This window comes from Nannospalax galili, unplaced genomic scaffold, assembly GCF_000622305.1.
Source record: "Nannospalax galili isolate Female #2095 unplaced genomic scaffold, S.galili_v1.0 scaffold139, whole genome shotgun sequence".
In the NCBI taxonomy this organism is placed as follows: Eukaryota; Metazoa; Chordata; class Mammalia; order Rodentia; family Spalacidae; genus Nannospalax; species Nannospalax galili.
Window position 1 is genome coordinate 2,740,532 of NW_008345884.1, and position 8,553 is coordinate 2,749,084.

Sequence of the window (8,553 nt, forward strand, 5' to 3'; positions counted from 1 at the left end):
GGTTGCACACAGTCACACTGACCTAGTTTTGGCCTTGCAATTGTCCTGCCATTCAGAGCATCTGCATTGTTATAAGGGACTCTATAGCCCTGGGCTACTGAGAAGGCTTAGAAAGGACATCTATATGGCAAGTTATGGCAGAACTAGATTGTTCTGATCTGCTATGTGCCTCTTTCCCCCCCCCCTTAAAATGGAAACAGCTACATAGCCATGGCTTCTGTCTAGAAGGTCATTTTTGTTCCCCCCAAAAGCTTTGAAGGATGGGACCTTATTTTAGTGAATTCTGCCTCAGTCTCACAGTTCAGAAACCTATGATTAGTCCACTCAGCGATCCTGCTTTCAGGAGTGTATTCAAGTCAGCCAAATTCATTTGAGTGGTACACAAAGTTGGTCATTAGTACATCAGTAGTACATTTACAACAACAAAAAAACATTGTCCCAGTGGCCAGAGTGCTCAGGTCAGTGGGTGTTGCTTGTGTTCTCCCTAGGGGGGGAAGAGCTAATGGAAGGAATGCTGAGACTCTCTCTAGGTCAGCCTCCAACAGATGACTGAGCTACAGAGAGGCACACGGTCAAGGTCACCTATCACTCTCCACTGCATTTTAGAAAGGATTTTGGAAAGATCAGTGACCAGTGTCCCTAAAATTCCATTGACTGTTAAAGATTCTCCACATGTAGCCTGGAACTGCTCATCGAATCCACTGGCATTTCACTTGTATCCTTCCTGCAGTTCAATTATTGCCCATATTCACCTCTCAGGCTTCCACAGCACTTTCTTATGAGCAGTTTCCAAGCATGCCTATTTTCTTCCTCTGACCCTCATACTGACTGCTCTCCTTTCCTCTCTCATTGTGATATCAAAGGGATTTGAGCATGAGCACTCCTGCTCATACATACCCATCCCTTGCACCTCCTTTTTATTCTCAAAGGAAAAAGTGTCCCCCGTCCCTCCCAATGCTGGCTTCATGCTATGTGTCTTTGATCCCTTTTCTTAGTTTCTCCAAGACTTAGTTTTATGTCTTCCTTCCTGTCTCTGAGATCTTCCAACATTTCTCTATGGAATCTCTATGAGAAGAAACGACTTTTGAGTGCCCAGACTTCAGTGGGATATTTATATCACACCTCCCTCTCAAGACTCAGGGAATATCATGCAAATGAAGGCAGAAAGCTTATAAAAGCTGGAGGATGAAGAGGAGTCCTGAAAACACTGTCTTCTGGACATGACGTGCTGATGAAATAATGAACATGCAGCGGCTGTGGCTGACTGCAGAAGGCCTGCACACACACAAATAAGGCCCGAAGGTAGGGGAGGGACTAGTTGAGAAGAAAGGGGTCTATAAAGGTGGAAGGGGGGATAAGAAAGGGTAGCAAGGGGGAAGTTCACAATATATTGTATACATGTAAGAAATTGTCAAAAGTTAAATTTTAAAAAGTGGAGCTACATTACCTGATTGTTTCCTCTCCATTTTTTCTGTTCTCATCCCTTTCAGTTGACCTGCCATCCCATTGGCCTTCCAGGATGCTCTCTTGAAGGGAGGAAGAGGAAGAAAGGAGGGAAACAGGCTTCACGTTGTGCTTAGGAGAAAATCTGTTGGAACCACACATTTCCTTTTATAAACAGGCTTATGAAGAGCAAAGACAGAAGGATCTGCTATATGATAGCAGTGAGTGAGAGACTGTGATTAATCAGTTCACAGTCAGACACTCTCAACACCAAACTGATGCATACACCATCATTTACAAGAGTAGATTCTCCATTTGCAAGAAGAAACATACTCTAGTGAAAATTATTTTTGTAATAAACATAATGTGCCCAGATATAATTTTTACCACAACCATGTAGAGGAAGATCTGCACTGATTATAGCTTTGTAGTTAGGTTTACATTCCAGGGGAGATAACTATAAAACTTTTGTGGTTAAAAGTAGAAAATCACAGGAGAACTTCTTGCCTTTTTCAATAAACAATTCAATTTTATGATGACAAGGTACAGAGTACATATGGATTTAACTTAAACAGGAACTTTCCGACACCTGCCTAATACTTCTTATTTTTTATTCCTGGCTGTAACTGGTGTGTAACATTCTCTGACTGGCTTCCTTGTTTTTACAGCCAAAGATAATTCTAATCCAGAACCTTGAGATCTTTGAAGCACTTGTATCAACTGTCTTTCTCTGTCCAAATTGCTCTTTCTTTATTAGTTCCTACTTGTTATCTTATAAACAAGCTCAGATCTAACTCCTAAAAAGACAAAAACATGTACCGTTTCCTCTAGACTTAAGGTCTATGCCTGCCTTACTCAAAAAATTAAAGGTCAAGGTTGCACTGTTTATATCTGCAGTGAGGTTTCTTACTAACTAATGTGACCCATGACATATGGACTTAAGCAATTTTTAAAGAGACAAAGTCAAGTTTCAGGGGGAGTATATTATGTTTCATTGAGGAACCTGACTTATTTAGCACTAGTTCCAATAACCAATGTAGCATTGTGGAGACTGATTTTGGTTTATGACATCACAGCACCTGTTTGCAAGTGGCAGAGTTAAAGCTGGCTGATTTCAGCAGAGAATGAATTGATTACATTTTGGGGTAGTTCACAGAATCTCACCCAAGGCCTGGGATGTGGATTTGGGGTTATAGAGCTGGGAGTGATCCTTAACCAGCCAGAGGTGACTGAGGCTACTTCTGGTATCTCTGAACTTTGGAACTTGTGCTTCCCAATCTGCCAGGTAGATATTGTCCTTCCCCAGCACCATTTTCATCCATGCTCTCAGAAACTTAGTGTTTCTGCAACTCCTGCTGCTACTTGTGATGGACTGTCTTGTGTCCCTGCTATTCAGTATGTGGTTAGAATTTTCCATGTCTCTAATGGGAGCTAGATTTTGGTTCCCTTCAAGAATCACAGTGTGTGTGTGTGTGTGTGTGTGTGTGTGTGTGTGTGTGTGTCTTATCAGGAGTAGAAAGTAATAAATATTTTCAAAAGAAATTGGGTTCACAGATTGCATGATCAATATGCACAATTCTTTTACAATGACTCGCATTCCACCATTCCAAGTCTTTATACAATAAAGGTTCTGGCAATGGAGCTGGAACTGACCTGGAAGCCTCTTCCCTGAAGACTAGTTTTGGAGGACACTACGCAAGCTGCTAAGGGAGAAAATCAATCAATGTTCCAGCTCCAACTTTAAAACCTAATAACCACAACAATGGCAGGCATAGCAAATGCAGTCAGTACGGTAGTAGCACTTTTATCTTAGGGGTAATCAACAGCTATTTAATTGAACTTAAAGCCCGCTTATCAGGAGGGAACTCATGGGTGGCACTGAGTACATAGACAAATACACATGGCTGAAGAGATCGTAGATTCTAGAGAAAACCCTACATCTGTCATACCTCTAGACAAATGAAATTTCATACTGTATGCTAAATATGGACCTTTATATTACAGAGAAGTACACTATATGCCATTCATCAAAGAAGTGTCTTTCTACAACAGACAGAGGCTATTACAGAGTTCCACAACTGGTCACACACAGAGAAAATGTGTCTGAGAGATTCCCACCCTTAAGTGATACATTTTCAGTGGAACCTCTCTACATCTAAGGCTCATGGAACAGAGTGAAATAGGGAGTAGAAAGAATACTAATGCATCCCTCAACTCTCACCAGCGAAGTCTCCTCATGCAACAGAGTGAGATGTATATAGAAGGCCACAGCTGGCCGTGGTGTAGAGAATAAGAGACTGTAGAGTGTATATGCCTGAATAGGATTCCAATATTAAACCTCACCCACCCATGGCTCAGGGACCACTGTGGAAGAGGGAGACAGGAAGGTTGTACGAGCCAAAATTGGTGCATGAACATAAGGAAACAGAGTTTCCCAGGCCTCTGAGAACTTACTCATATAAACTTGTAGCAATGGTGACAGTATGCACAAGACCCATGCACACTCAGTCAGACAAAAACCCAGCATAGAACTGGGGAAATAGGCAGCAGGCCCCAACCTTAGCTGAGGAACTGTTGGCAACTGATCACTGCTGGGTGAGGGAGAGTTAATCTTCTCTAAGGGAATGATTCTAGATAGGCTGACTAGACTCCAGTAAATGAACTTGCACTGAGAGACATCTAAATACAAAAGCTTGACTTAATAGACCTTAACAAATATGAAAAAATACATGAAACCCGGTGAAGGGAAGGGTTATGGGGGAGGATTAAAGAGAGGTCTAAATATGATTAAGATTTATTATATAAAATGCACAAAAATTCAATAAAATGTATTAGAAATAATAATAAAAATAAATGCAGAAAACCCAATAAAACTCTTGAGAAGTCATCGATGATCTCGTTTGCCAATTTTAATGACTCTCATCCTTTCTGTTAATAGTTGTGAAGATTCAACACAATTCAGCATCTGCCCCTTCCCTCTTTATTCATTCTTAAAGAGAAATTTTGTAAGTAGAAGGGAATAATATAGAAACAAAATTCAACAGACTAGAAAACAGGCAAATAACAGGGAACGTCAACAAAGGCAACAGTTGACTTTTAAACATTAATAATAAGCTCACAGGCTGATTTTTAAAAGAGAGAAGAATTTGGAGGTGTAGCTCAGTGGTAAAATGCTTGTCTAAAAAGTGCAAGGCCCTGAGTTTACTCCTAGCCCACAAAAATAAGGAGAAATGTCTATCATCTATCTATCTATCTATCTATCTATCTACTATCTATCTATCTCTCTATCTAGCTATCATCTATCTAGCTATCATCTATCTATCTATCATCTATCTAATCTATCAATGTGTATGTTTGTATATGTATGTCTGTGCGAGTATGTGTTCGTGTGTGAGTGAATGCCTGTGTGTTCACACAGAGAGGTCTGAAGAGAATGGCAGGTGTCCTCTATCATTCTCTGCCTATTCCTTTGAGGCAAGGTTTCTCTCTGCCTGGAGCTCACATTTTCTCACTCACATGGAAGCTAAAAAGCTCCTGTAATCCTCCTGTCATTATCCCCCCTCAGAGCTAAGTTATAGGCATTCACAGGACACCTGGCTTATTAGGTGGGTTCTAAGATCCAAACTCCAGTTGATTACACATTACACATCATGCAGTAATCCTGTCATCTATCTGTCTGTCTATATATCTCATCTATCTATCTACCTATCATCTCTCTCTCTCTATCTATCTATTTACCTATCATCTATCTATCTATCTATCTATCTATCTATCTATCTATGTATTGTGCTGGTTAGTTTTTATCAACTTGACACAAACTGGAGTCACCTGGGAAGAGGGAACCTCAGTTGAGGAGTTACCCAGATCAGAATGGCCCTTGGTAGTGTTTGTATCTATCATCTCCATCTAGAGATACAACATAGAGAAACACAGGTAACATCAGTATAGTTCTCAACAGTATTATAACAAGGATATTATAATCAATTTTACATTAGTATGTTTGGGAACATAGTAATAGACATTTTTTCTTAAAAAGATAGCTTTCTGAGATTAGTAGAAGAAAAAATAAAAATATAAATATTCCTATGTTTGTTAAAGAAGTCAAATCCATAATTAGATGTCTCCCTTTCAAGAAAACCCAAGATCCAGAATAACTTTATTTTTGAATAATACCAAATAGTTAAGTAAAAAAATAATGTAAGTTTAAAATATTATCAGAGAATTAAAGAAGAAACAATATACCCTCATCTTTAATAACATCAGTGAAAATTTCTAAAGAAATTCAAGCAAATATCAATATATTAGACATCATGACCAAGTGAACTGATGCAACTTTGGTAAAACATTTAAAAATTAATCAGCATACTTTACCATAATTGAAAATAAGAGGAAAACCTCATGAGATCATGTTAATAGGTGAAGAGAAAGAATTTGGTAAACTGTGGCATTTACCCATCATTAAAACTCTCTGAATATTAGGAGTAGAAGACAACTTCCCCTATCTTTAAATGGCAGCTAACAACTGTCTGTAACTCCAGTTCCTGGGGATCCGACTGCCTCTTCTGTCTTCCGCGGGCATTGCACCACATGGGTGCACTTATCTACATGCAGGCAATACATGCATACACATAAAATAAAATAAAAATAAATAAATAAATAAATATATTTCCCATCTTGATCAGAGTGATGGTGTTTACACAGTTCAAGTTTTATTTAACTGAGGCTAGAGAGATGGCTTAGCCGTTAAGATCACTTGCTGCTCTTGCAGAGGAAATGGGTTTGATTCCCAGCACTCACATGGTGGCTAACAACTGTCCTAACTCCAATTCCAGGGGATACGATGCCTTCTTCTAGCCTCTGAAGACATTGTATGACATGGATGTACTTACATATATGCAGGCAGTACACTTATACACATAAAACAAAAGTAAATAAACTAGTATTGGGGGATAGATTTTGAGACAGACTCTCCCTATAGCCCCAGCTAGCCTGGAATGTGCTATGTAGACCAGGGTGTCCTCAATCTCACAGAGATCCACCTCCCTCTGCCTTCTGAGTACTGGAATTAAAGGTGTGCATCACCAAGTCTAGCAAATAAAATCTATTTTTAAAAGAGATTCATTTAACTATATGAGAACATGAATATGCATATAAATTATATCTCAACAATATATTCTTCTCATTAAAAACTCAAAATTAAAAAACTCACAAAGGCCCTCATAATAGATTTTTGGAATAATTTTCAATGTATAATTGACAAATAAAAATTATATATATATAATTTTCAATGTATAATTGACAAATAAAAATTATATAACTAAAGATTTTTTCTGAAAATTCCTGGCTAATACCCAGTATCTTGCCTAGTCCTGATAGTCTCTCAGAACCTCATAGACGTTTTCACAACAACACATAGCATCACCAGGAAAATTACAGTGAATTTGGTATTCCCCCTTCAGGTGATCATTTTCCATTTTGTCTAGATAGCTGACAGTTTTATTCTTTATCATTGAAATTCATGGTCTTGGCAGCATAGCTGGTCTGTAGTCATTTTACAACACAGAGCAGGGTACTCAGCAGGCTGAATTGTTTTTTATTCTAGTAAAATTTGCTCACATATCATTTATGACTTTTCCCTCTTGTTTGTTGAATTATTTCAGAAACACGAATTATCATGCTGTTTTAATATCAATTAACTTCTCTTTGATTGCATTAGTCTGCCTTTTTTAAGGTATGGAACGTTCTGTGAATTCTCATGCTATCCTTGCACAGAGGCCCTGCTAATCTTTTTGTCACTCCAATTTTAGTGTATGTACTGTCAAAACAAGCACTCTTTGTAATTTTCTTTTACAAATTTTTATTTATTACTTTTATTTAATGTGTATGAGTGTATTGCCTGAATGTAAGTAGTGTGTGTGAGGTATGTATGATGTTTGTGATATGTGTGGTGTGTGTGTGGTATGTATGATAAACGTGTGGTGTATGTATGGTATTTATGGTATGCATAATATGTGTGTTGTGTATGTCATGTGTATGGTGTATGTTGTGTAAATGTATGGTGTGTGTGGTCTCTATGGTGCTAAATTCTCACCTTGTTCATCCATCCTTTTAATCCAGACCTGTCATTTTCCCTAATGTAGTGTAGGTATCTTCTTGCCTCTATCCAACTGAAACACATTTATTTTTGTAAAAATCCCCTGGACAGCTTGATTTTTGCATTCTATCCATTTTCCTCCTTTAGGTGTGTGGTGGTGCAGGCAGAGCCTTGCTGAGATGCTGTGCTGGCTTTAGTAATCTTGGGCTCAACAGTCACTTGTGAAGCTTGTCAAATTTTTGCTCACTGTGTGAAGGTTTTCTTCACCCAGCTGAAGATGTATATTCTCATCTTATAGCAAGATACCATCAAATTCTTAACCCACTTTTTTCAAATTTTTCTGTAGTCTTAAAGGCCTCAGTGCCCTTAGATAGAATGTTCATTTCTACCATATTACCACACTTTCTATGACTTTCTACTTGTAGAGTTAGCATCTCAGTAAGCTCTCAGTTGCGGATATTAATATAATGTAGCTGGATTTAGCTAGTCCATTGTATTGCTCCTGGGAGAGGAGGTAGAGTTAGTAACTTTGGCATGATTAACTCTGCCACTAATGTGAAGTTTCTTCTTTATCCTCCACCAACCAACTTCTTTTGAAGTTCATGGCATAGGGCTGTATCCTTTGGCCATAAATTTTTGGTACACATTTTCTTAATTTATCATTTTGCTGATTTCTAGATGTATTGGGAAAGGCTTCATTCTGCTGAGGCATCCTGGATATCTGGCCTTCTTGTTTCTCTTGGCTTCCTTAAAAAGCTGCTCTACAGTTTCTTGCTGTCCTTTCCCACTGCCCCCTTTTCTATGCTTCTTGACTCATATCCTTCTGAAGGAGACCATTTTTAATGTCAGGTGGAACCCCTCCTCCCTTTCTCATTCCTTCATTTCTCTTTTCCTCCCATCTGTTCTCTTTATATTTTTATAATCCTCCAGTTCACCCACAGGTATTATCTAGGCAGGTATTTTCCAAATGTCTGTTTTATACCTGCCGTCTCTGAGTTGGTCTCGTTTTCAACTCT

At 38.6% G+C, this 8,553-nt stretch overlaps 1 non-coding gene across 1 annotated transcript; it reads right to left on the reverse strand.

Annotated features, from left to right (window-relative positions):
- Positions 1-7,170: 7,170 nt before the first annotated feature.
- LOC115071897 lies at positions 7,171-7,274 on the reverse strand. The gene has a single exon (XR_003850955.1). It is a non-coding gene; the product is annotated as a U6 spliceosomal RNA (small nuclear RNA).
- Between the last annotated feature and the right edge of the window lie 1,279 nt (positions 7,275-8,553).